At 37.2% G+C, this 12,049-nt stretch overlaps 2 protein-coding genes across 2 annotated transcripts in view; one reads left to right on the forward strand and one right to left on the reverse strand.

Moving 5' to 3' along the window:
• Positions 1-12,049, reverse strand: part of LOC143018557 (uncharacterized) — a 42,565-nt gene that overhangs the window by 23,750 nt on the left and 6,766 nt on the right. The window lies entirely within an intron of this gene.
• LOC143018556 (uncharacterized) overlaps positions 4,177-12,049 on the forward strand; it is a 52,231-nt gene continuing 44,358 nt past the window's right edge. Inside the window, exon 1 of the mRNA XM_076174016.1 lies at positions 4,177-4,268. The gene's annotated coding sequence lies outside the window, so the exon portion shown is untranslated. The remainder of the gene's footprint in view (positions 4,269-12,049) is intronic.

Here is a 12,049-nt window from a genome sequence, read left to right on the forward strand (position 1 = left end):
CCTTGCCTAAAGGGGATGTCATATGAAGAAAGACTGAGAGCATTAGAATTACCTACACTGGCATATAGAAGATCCCGAGGTGGCCTCATTGAAACATACAAGATAATGAGTGGAAAATATGACAGAGAATGCACTGAGGGATTGTTTAAGATGAGGGAAGACAACATTACTAGACGGAATAAAAAAAATTAAAACAAGAGCTAGGCTAAATGTCAGGAAATATTCTTTTTCCCAACGAGTGGTTGACATATGAAATGATCTGCCAGATTCAATTGTTAGTGTTGGCTCAGTTACACTTTTTGAATCCAGACTGGACAAATATTGGAAAAACCAAGAGCAAAGATATAACTATCGAGCCAAAATAACCACCACACGCAGCCAAAGAGAAAGTACTGAGGCTGCAGCATTGGAGTCACAGGCTCATTAGGGCCTCTTCCAGAAATTCGTCCATGTAAGTCCATGTTAACAGATATTTGGAAACACTAAATAGATTTAGATGAAATTCAACATTCGGCAAATTATCAAACCTAAGCTTCGTAGGCCACTCATTTTCCAAAGTTTCAGAAATTTGTAGTAGTAGAACATTTGAAGCTAGAAGGAAAGCTTAAATTAAAGATGATGAACTTTTTGATAAAGAAGTATTAATTCAAAGAATCTTCGACACGTTCTGAACTCCTCATAAGCTCAAAAACAACAATCAGAAAGTGGTATTTTATTTTCAAATCTATGTACATTAATTGTATCAATGTTTTCAAAATAGTTTATTTTGTACAATCAATACCAGGAATATCATCTTATTGTGAGAGATTTTTTAGTTTAATGTCATCTAAATAGCGAGATGAAAGAAACTGATGCTCTGTTGAATTAATTAAGAATGAACTTCTCATACATTTTAACATAAAAGTTAGTTATTTGGAATTCGCTAAAAACAGCAAAAATTATACAATTTTTTCTGAAGGCAGCAAAAAGCCAGGGCAAATATAGTTTTAAAGATTAGAATCCTTTGATCAAAGTAAAATAAATGTCTTCTCATTCTTGTTTTTGTATTTTCATTTAGGTAAGAGAAATGTAATCTTCAACTGCATTTAATATTGGCATCTATTATGATCTATAGCCACTAAAATAAATATCAATAGAGTTTTTATGTCCATTATTGTAGCCTAACAGAGTTGGCAACCCTATACATGGCATTCAGCTTAAAACTTGTTATTTACAGAAAAAATATATATACCATGACTTTTAATTAGATATGATAACTAGTTGCTCAAGAAAATGTTTATTACTATGTCATCATACTTTAATTTCTTCCTCAGTTTCATCTGTTATTTCCACAGCTCACAGGGATGGAGTCGAATGGACTACCTAGAAAAGACAGCCCAATCGCGTGGAATTGGTGTTTGCAGTGGGTGTGGAGAATATTATGACTTCACAGAAATTCCCCATCCCCTTTAATGTGTAATGCTGATGGTGTAAGTTTAATCTAGGTAACCGTACCACCAAGTTAATACTGGTATATTCCTGTGAAATTACAACGTCCATAAAAGCAGAAAACTACATAACTTTGATCGGCAGGGACTCGTCGAATCCTGAAAAGTACAATGGCATCACAAGGCATCTTTTGTCTTTGAATGTGTAATAATTCATTTCGATTGTTTGACCCTGAACAGGGAACGTCCAAATTTATGTTTTTGCATAGAAGTTGTACCACTTCTGGCACGCCCACTGTTAGAAACAATAAAAACCAAAGGTTTATGGGAAGAAGTGCTCCAAGTTATAAAGTAAAGTGGGCGTGCCAGAAGTGGTACAACTTCCATGCAAAATTATAAATTTGGACGTTCCCTGTTTAGGGTTAAACTCTGCTATTTTGTTTTTAATATACCATTATAGTTTTTATAATTTACCGTGGCCTTGGGGCCACTTTGTGATTTTCTTCGTCTTTGTTCTGGTGGTAGTGATGTGTGCATCGACTTCAGGCATGGCATGGGTGTTATGGGAATGGAGGGAAGGACGAAGATATGTGCTGAGGGGAGACTGGTTCTCTCATAGAACGCGTCCCCTCACTGGTTTAGCACACGCTTCGTCGCATTTACACTTCACACTATCGGTTTTATATGAGGTCTACGATTTCATATCACTCCTCAATCACGAATCACTAACACAATGCTCAATTTCGAGACATCTATCGAATTACGTAAAAAGGGGGCCGATCACGCGCCGAACGTTTATTGACCTTCGACCTCTCGTTGCCAAGGATCTATGTGAGGTATAACTTCAAATGTTACATGATACATATAATAGATAATCATCATATATGGAAAATAGAGATGGACCATACACTAAAACCTATACTCAAGACGGAGAAGTCACCAAGTGGTAAATAAAAAGATTAATCATGAAAGTGATATATCGATAACTCAACATTCCTGGAGAGGGTAGTCAGCCATGATTGGTCACTATCTAAACGGAAAAAGTAAAGTTGTATAATTCGTTATACATACTTTTATATAATAAGCATTCTAGAATACTGATTTCATACAGCTTGATATGTTTAACTTATGTATCTTAATCTTAATCCTAATTCTACGGCTACCAATTTATTAGATTAACTGAGGTCATAACCACATATGCCTTCACTAATATGTAATAATAGCTTATTTATTTTAAAAAAAACGACTCTGTCGGGATTTATCACCCACAGTAAGGACAGAATCAGAAGTCATGCCGTCCATTATTGACACAGCTGAGATGGATCTCCACTGGGTTATAGGTTACCTAGAGACCCCGCTCGCTCGCGATCGGTGTGTGTGGGAGGGGAAAATAAATCTGTAAGAAAATGAACAGATAATAGTGTATACAAGTAGGCTATTGCCAATAAAAGCATTTTATGGGCAATGATCGTGGCGCGAGAGGATGGACAGGAAACCTAGATGGCGACCCCTGTATCTGAAGCAACCAAAAGAAAGTCGACCTCCAGCCTTCTGACCCGTGACGTTAATGAAAGAAATGAAGCCTCCATCTGGAGGTTAACAATCTTGGTCCAAGGTTGAGCTCCCAGGATAATCCTTGCTGCGGCATTTTGGCAAGGCTCCAGGTCTTCAAGCTTGGCATTCGCCACATTTATGAGAGCTGGGGCAGCGTAGTCCACCAAGTTGCGGACTGCGTGCACATAGAATGTGCGAAGGACCTGATGCGTGGCACCAAGTGCCTTCCCCGTCATAGCTCTCATAACTGTGGTTCTTGCGTTCAGTCTCTCCTTGAGATAGGCTAGTTCCTTCTGAAAGGTGAGCCTCTCATCAATCCAGACCCCCAGGTACTGAAACTAGTGAACCCAGTCCAGCCTAAGGTCCTGGATGGTGAGGTGCTCCCCCTCTTTCTAGAGTCTTAATGCCATGGCCTTCGATTTTGTAGGGGAGATCTTTAACCCTAACCTGCTTAGGCAGCGCTGAGCCCTGCTGAAGCACCGCCGTTTCCCAGTAATTATGAGTGTAATGTCATCTGCATAAGAGATAACCTTAAACCCATTGGCTAGAGGTAGTTCCAGAATGCTGGAGACGAGCACATTGAACAGAGTGGGGCTGAGGACACCCCCCCCCCTGAGGAGTGCCATTCTCCAGCATTCTGGCCTCTGATATGTGATCCTGAAATCTTACTTTCGCAGACCGGTGACTGAGATAGTCAGCAATCCAAGAAAGCAGCTTGCCTTTTACACCCTTACGGGCAAGAGTGTCTAATATAACAAGTGGACTGGCCAGCTCAAACGCCTTTTCCAAATCCAAAAAGACCACGATGGACGGCAGTTCGACCTCCAAATTTATATAATCCGCGGTCGTATGAAAACTCGGCCTTGGTCAATCATGCAAGAAAAAAGAAATACAACTCAGCAAACTGATTTTCATTGTTTTTGCTTCTCTTCACATAAAAATATATCTTATACTGCCGAGATATTTTACATAGTATAACATTCATGTTGTTTCTAGAAAGTAATCACAGGTGAGGTTTGCATGTAAATGTAAAAACACAAATCGGCAAAATATAATTTACAGACATTTGTACAATTCTACATAAAGCAACACATGGCACATTGCCCTATAAATTGAGACACATTATATTCCGCAAAAATAAAAAAAAATTCCTTGCCACATAATCAGTCGTCTTATTCTCAATGCATGACATTTTATACCTTGTGTGTTTTGTTGTATAGTTTATACATCGGCAATGCGGCCGGACATTGTATTTCTCGACGTTGTATACTCATCCCGCCTGACAGTGTAAGGAAAAGTAATTAAAAGTGTTAATTGTCATGTGGCAAACATTATTCCACATGTAAAACTATGTTGCAGCGATATGATATAAGAGGGGCTAGCATATAATAATGTCGTGTTAGCAAGGTAGTCTGCAGCCAGGACGATATTTGAAACATTTGATACTCAGCTAGCCATTTTTATTTATGTTTCCCCCTGGAAAATATATTCAGTAGTCATTATCATAATTTAACCCATATGACTGTAAATGCTGTAACATTAGCATTTCTCGTTTTCATTGTACTTGTATATTTTGAATGACGTGTTGTAAGTAGAAAAACGAGATTTCGATTTTCTTAGGACAAAACGTAGATTACCCATTACTGGTCATGCGATGAGTTAATAAAGGACCAGTGAATTGAACTTCTAAAGATTTATTAATAACTTGCTATATACTGAGAGTTGAGTAAATTTAAGCTTAGTCTCACAGGGAAATAAATCGATTTGGAGCTCCTGAATTAGGTATATTCATAAGATTTATTGTTTTAAAGTTTCAGTTTGTATAAAACTGAGTGGTCACTTTTCTAAGTATGCATGTACTAGGGATTTTCTATTTTAGACAGAGTATTTTTACCATGAAATACATGACACAAAAATCAGCACTAACAATAATAGACCCATTGTTTAGGCAAAATTAAAAAATACCAAGGAGTTGATGTAAATAAGGTCTCTGGAAATGAGAAGCAGGTTTAAGGTTATGTTTGCCTGAACATGAACTTGCCAAGAATGTTGGGTATAGTAAGTAGATCATTGCTATTAAGGCATTTATTTTTAGAAGTAACTTACGCAATATTTGAATATAGTAATAGAAAATTAAATAATTTTGTAAATTATAATATATCAATGTAATATACTTTATTCTTTGCAGAAATCAATAAAAAAAACAGTTGCTAAAGCTATAAACAAACAAATAAGTTGTGTAGACTCCTTTAGATGCCATTTGTGTTTTGATAAATTCAGAGGATGGAGACAACGACAGCCAGATGATCTCTAGGAGTCGAGAATTACAGGTACTGCATTACTAAATGCAGGTTATGTTAGGTTGGCAGGTTTGGTTTGGTCATGTTAGATTGGGTTAGATTAGAATATATGAAATTAACATACTTTAATTTCTTTGACCACCTCTACCAAAACAAACATGGCATCTCAGGTAGCCAAGTGGCTACGTTTGTGTGTTAAGAGCTTGTAGCAACTTTTTCTATTATTGGTTTCTGCCAAGGAAGATGTATATTACATTGATGTATTATAATTTATAAAATTATTATTTAATTTTCTATTACTATATTGTATAGGTGTGAACTTCTTAAAACTTTCCTCATTTAGTAAAGGATACATCATTTTCATCTGTTTGGGCTGGTTTCTGCAGATAATCAGTTACAAGTTAAGCCATATTCAAGAAGGCTTCTATCCTAACCTATCCTTTGGTGGGTATTATTTAAATTGTGCACACGTATGCAATATAGGATTAAGGGAGTGTCGCATCGCTTTATAGAGTAGGTGAAATTAAATTTTTGAATGTGTATTTAATGAACTTAGATATAATTTCCTCTTACATTAGTGTATATAGCTAGGTCAACATGAAAATGAAATTCCTGATATTTGAGCTGAAGTAGTTCTCATGGGATGCAAAAAGTCGCTATGAGTATAATGCCATTTGAATTATCCATCTAGCTGTCCTAGTTCTCGAGATATTGCATTTTGAATGGTATTAAATCGGGGCCTATTTTTTCCCAGAAAATCGGGCCGAAACGTGCGGTCTGACTAATCGCCGATCAAACATAAACAATGACGGTTTTTACTGACAGGCACAATTTTATATAAAAAATTAATATATGGTTGTATTATTTGACCTATTTTCTATAAGATGTGTGATTTCCATGTAATTTTATCATAGAATTACGTTTCTATCCTTTGCAAAATTACCCACCACAGCTACGAATACCGTCAAATTACATTAAAATCACACATTTTAAAGAAAATAGTTTGAATAATTCAACTATATGCAAGCTATTACACTATTAGCACAATAGTAACAAACTTAGTGTAGTTTGATCCATACCACCAGTGATCATAGTGGGCAGGACGAATCGTAGCTGTGGTTCGTAATATTACGGAGGATAAAAACGTAACTTCTCTTTGATCAAATTACATGAAAATCACACATTTTAAAGAAAATAGTTCAAATAATTCAACTATAAGTCTATTACACTAATAACATAATAGTAAGAAACTTAATAGAGTGAAGTTTGATAAGATGGCGGGATGGATGTTGATGTTGTTATCCGATAATCCGACCCAATAGAATAAAAAACTAATTAGTACCACCGATTTCTCAGCTCTACCGTATAACGCTGCCTTTATTTTGGTATAAGAATAATCCACGAAACTTGTAGTTTTCGTTATTTTTGGTTAGTTGCCCGCACTCTGAATTTATTTAGCTCATTTTTTACGCGGAAACATAAACCAATTTTTGATTTACTGCTGAATGCAAGCCGCCATGTTTATCTTATGTTTTTATGTACCGACATGTAACTGATGATGTAATTGTTTGAAATTTACTACGATCGTAGTAAATACACTCGTATAACATTTGTATGAATGAAATATCCGGCGGTATGTAAATTTGGCCGTTTGCATGGCGTGTGCATAAAATGACGCGCTATTGGGCTCCTCATCGACGGTGGCGCCTCTGGTGGTGTTTGACCTACCTAGTGTATAAGTCCTCAGAGTATTATGTTCCTCCCACGTATATATAAGGCATATTGAATATTTAGTGAAGATATAGTGAGCTCTAGTGAAGCTCTAATTACTTAATGGAAAATCCTTCCACATCACTCAGCTTGGTATGAAATGAAAGCTTAGAGTCTGGGAAACAAATATTATTGAGTATATTTTATCAAACTAATATCTGATTTTTTTTTTTATTAATTTGTTTCTCTGAATAATTAAAAAAATGCTGCAAAATTCAGGTTTCATAAATAATAATTTTTTTTTTCTGTAGAAAATAAAGAACTTTTTCTTTTAAATTAAAAAAAAAAATACAAAAATCCATAAAGAACAATCGAAGATATTACAACAGAAAGAATAAAAACATAAACTTTACAGGACGGGAGATTTAAATTTTTGTGACCATTTTTCTAGACCATTTGTTTAATGGTTGCGATGTATAGCAAATCTCCAGTTTCCTCTTTGCTGATGAGGTGTGAGGTGAGGGTGAGTGGTGTGGCGTGGGTGGAGGAGATGCAAGGTGGGCGTGGTTAGTAGATGCTTGCGGAGTACTGGGTGCAGCTGTGCTGTTTTTCTCCTCTCTTTTTCCTCTTGTTTCTATTTCAGGCACTCATGGGCCCTCTCTATATTTTGCTGCTTCACTTTCTTGTTTCTTGTTAATTTTTCCATGATCACAGCAACAATACAGGGCGAGGAATCAAAATATTGTGTACGGTGAGAACGCCAGGAGTGACGTCAACTTTGAACTTTTCAAGAGTACTGATGCCCTGTCCACTGTCTTTGTGGGGTATGCTGGTGGGAGGAGTTGTCAAATATCTCCATAAACACAATTCTGTATAAAAAAAAAAAAACGAAATAGCCTTGGAAATGTTGATGCTATTTCAATATACAGATGCTCCTCTACTTGCGTTCATTCGTTTTAAGTTTTTTCCATTTTACGTTTGAACTGACTGTAAAAAAAATTAAAAAAAAAAAAAAATGGTGTGAATTTTTTAGTTTAACGCGCTCCGTAGTTCAAACAATACTTACGCATGATGCTGCGTCCATTGTTTACATGGCACAAACGACAGACTGAACGTGCCTTGCCTCCTCCTCCTTCTCCTCCACCATCTCAATTTATGTTGCTTGAATTTAATTTATTTGAAATTAATGTTATTATTTTACAATGTTATGTTTATAATTAATGATTTAGGGGTGTTTTATAAGATACGGTAATAGAATTTATGGATGTATAGTACAGTAACAACTTGTGTTCATTTTCACGTTATGTTCAGCTGTTCGGAACTTAACTAAAACATAAGTTGAGGAGCATCTGTACAGAATGTTTTTTATGCAATGGGGTTGCCAGAGCTTGCCAGTATTTTATATATTTTATGCTTTATAAAAATATAGAAACGAAATACAGTTGTATAACTTTGTACGAATGTTGCCACCATCATAGGGATTCTTTTGAAATGTTTACCCAAAATTTGCTCATGTACCAGAATTTTTTTAATGATCACTAGTGACGTTCCCTTAAAAGATTAAATATTAATTTCATAACTTGTAATATGAATGTAATGTGTGATTTTCTTCGTGGAAATAAAAACAAAAAAACTTGCTACAAGCAAATTTACTAATGAACGAAGCCGCTAGGATATGGTACGGATGCCATGCCAGTTCATTTACTATCAGACGACTGCTTTTATGTTGTGGACTAGGTGTTCTCCAACTCCAGGTGACGTTAATAAGCACTGTTACAAAAACATAAGGCTTCCTTGGACTTTATGAGAGAACACTGGGTTCTGCCATTGTCTGTTAATTGCCCAAGGTACAATAACAATCAGGCCATCAGCATCCGTGATGATGACGACCTGAATGATCTTTAGAATTTGAGGTACTAAATTACTAAACATTGGTTAGGTTATGTAGGTTAGAATAGACTAATTTATCGTCCTTTCATCAAAAACATGGCATATTCAACCACTGCGACTTCGTTAGAAAATACATTTAGCAACTTTTTGTGTCATTGATTTCTGCCAAGAAAATTGCATATTATGTTGATGTATTATAATTTACAAAATTGGTAATTAATTGTCTACTGCTATATCATGTAGGTGTGCACAACTAAAATTTTACCCTTTGGTGCTTTCTGATGCTTAGAAATGTATGTATTCTGTCCCAACCTGGGAAACTAATCTAATCTGATCCAATATATATATCTAATTTAACAACCTGGCATGCCTCAAAAGCACAAAATCTATATATTCAATGAAATGGAGGATAACACTGATGTGTGACATGTTCACTGCCAAAAGAATTGGTTGTGTTCCACATATCCTGTAACAGCCAAACTCAACAATGTAGTACATTTTTTCAGCCTGTTATGCTTGCATTTTTCAAAACCATATGTACTTTGATATGCTTAAGAACTTTTGTTGTATGATTTTGTCAAAAACCAGCAGGGTATTTTTTTTTAAATATAGCATTAGATTAATAAAAATTTTGCTGATTATAAAACATTAATGTAATTAATATTTTTATTGGCAGAAATCAATAATAGAAAATGTTGCTAAAAGCTATGCTCAAACAAATGAGGTTGTTTCTACTCCTTTAGACGCCATATTTGTTTTCGTAGATTCGGAGGTTGAAGACAACGAGACCCTGATGACCTCTAGAATTACAAGTACCATGTAAGTGTATGTTTGGTTAGGTAGGTTGATAGGTTAGAATAGACGAATTTATCATACTTTCATTTCTTTGACCTCCACATTTACCAAAACAAAGATGGGGTCTGAAGCAGTGGATGTGGCTATGTTTGTGTAAAGCTTTTAGCAACATTTTCTGGGTATTATTTTAGTTGTGCACACCTACACGCTATAGCATCAGAAAATTAGATGTTAATTTTGTCAGTTATAATACGTGAACATAGTATGCAATTTTCTTGGCAGAAATATAACAAAAACCTTGCTGCAAGCATATCTACTAACGAACAAAGCCGCTAAGATACAGTATGAATGCCAAGCTGTCGTCTGTCCAGTCACTGTCGGTTAGACAATGGCTTTCACTTTGTGGACTGGGTATTCTCCAACTACAGGTGACATTAGTAAGCGCTGTTACAAAGGCAATAGGGCTTACTTGGACTTTATGAGAGAACACTGCATTCTGCCATTGTCTGTTAATTGCCCGAGGTACAATGATAATCAGGTCGTCAGCATCTGTGACGATCTTTAGAATTTTAGGTACCAAATTACTAAATATAGGTTAAGTTACGTAGGTTAGTTAAGTTATATCAGTTAGGTAGGTTAGGTAAGGTTAGACGAATTTATCATCCTTTCATTTCTTTGACCTTGACATCTATCAGAGATGTAATTAGTCCTCAATGTAATGAATGCATACAAATTGATGCAATTATTACCCTATGTGGGTATGTTAGCTTCACTGTATGTTCTCTGTGACTCCACCTTTGGAACAGGATATCGCTAACAAGGATGGAAGATTTGAGTTGTTAGCATCAATGTAGAAATGGAATCCCATCTTTCACCTGACCTTCCTAATCTTCCTTGCCACTCATACTGTAATGTATAGTAATTAAAAAAAAAAAAAAAAAATAGATTAGGTGGGCAATATATTGATCAAGGGCAGGGTTAGGTGGTAGTTAGTATAATCAGAGATTACCCACACATTTCCTTCATCAAAATTTGCAGTCAAATGCAGGGTTTCAGGTAATGGTAAATGAGTGAAGAATATATCTACACAGTAATAAGCCACTCGCTCTCCCCAACGACAAACAGTGATGATATAACATACAATTATCTCTTCTTCCATTGAAACTGATGATAAAGACCTCTTCAGATTAGACTGAAGAATTAGTGAGCAGATTAGTACCTAAACACTGAGGTCATGTAAGTACATACATACATATACCAAGGCTTTTTCCCCCTTCCAAGGGAGGTAGCCAAAAAGGGAAAGGCATAAAAACACTCCCACCCATTTCATCCTTAAATACACTCCACACCCCTCCCACCCTTCCTCTCATCTGAGCACCTCCTGGATGACGGGTCATCCCTGCACCCTGCCCACCGCCCTGGGTCAGAAGCAGTGTCGCAGGACACAGCACATCCACAGCAAGGCCGCTTCATTTAATCGGCGACCCCCCCTCTCCGTCCCCCCTTGCATATAAGGAGAGGACGGGGAGAAATCCCTTCGGGCTGCGTCAAAACTCACTCACACACACTACCCCACCCCCCACCCCCCCCCGCCCATTTCTCCTCATGCAGTCACAACATCATCCATATACAACCATTCTCCACTCACCTCTGTCTTCCGTCCTCTTCCTTCCTTCCTCAACAGACATTCCCCTCTTCCCCAAAGCCCCCTTCACCCCATCCATCCACCTCATCCTAGGACGTCCCCTCATGTTCACTCCCTCCACATCTGCCTTCCATACCTCTTTTACTAGTCTTTCTTCACTCATTCTTTCCATGTGTCCAAACCATCCTAATATTCTTTCATCAACCCTCTCTCCCAAATCCTTTTTCACCCCTGTTCTCCTCCTCACCTCCTCATTTCTCACTCTATCTAGCCTAGTAACCCCCACCATACTTCTCAGACACCTCATCTCAAACACATTCAAACTCCTTCTCTCTTCTTCTCTTATGTTCCACGTTTCTGCCCCATACAGTGCTGTTGGCACAATCACTCCTTCATACAGTCTCCTCTTCGCATCCATTCCCAAATGTCTATTTCTCATTACACTCTTTAAAGATATATAAATGACAAGTACCATGTGCCTCTTCCCCTCTTTCCCTTATCTCTTCTCTCCTCTGCTTTATCTCCTCTCTGTTCTCTCTTTCTCTTCCTCTTTCTCCCCCTCTCTCTCTCCCTCTCTCTCCTCCTCCTCTCTTCCCTCTCTCTCCTCCTCTCTCTCTTCCCTCTCTCTCCCCTCTCTCTCCTCCTCTCTCTCTCTCTCTCTCTCTCTCTCTCTCTCTCTCTCTCTCTCTCTCTCCCCCCCTCTCTCCTCCTCTCTCCTCCTCTCTCCC

This window comes from Oratosquilla oratoria, chromosome 35 (assembly GCF_046742065.1).
Source record: "Oratosquilla oratoria isolate Oo_2021 chromosome 35, ASM4674206v1, whole genome shotgun sequence".
NCBI lineage: Eukaryota > Metazoa > Arthropoda > Malacostraca > Stomatopoda > Squillidae > Oratosquilla > Oratosquilla oratoria.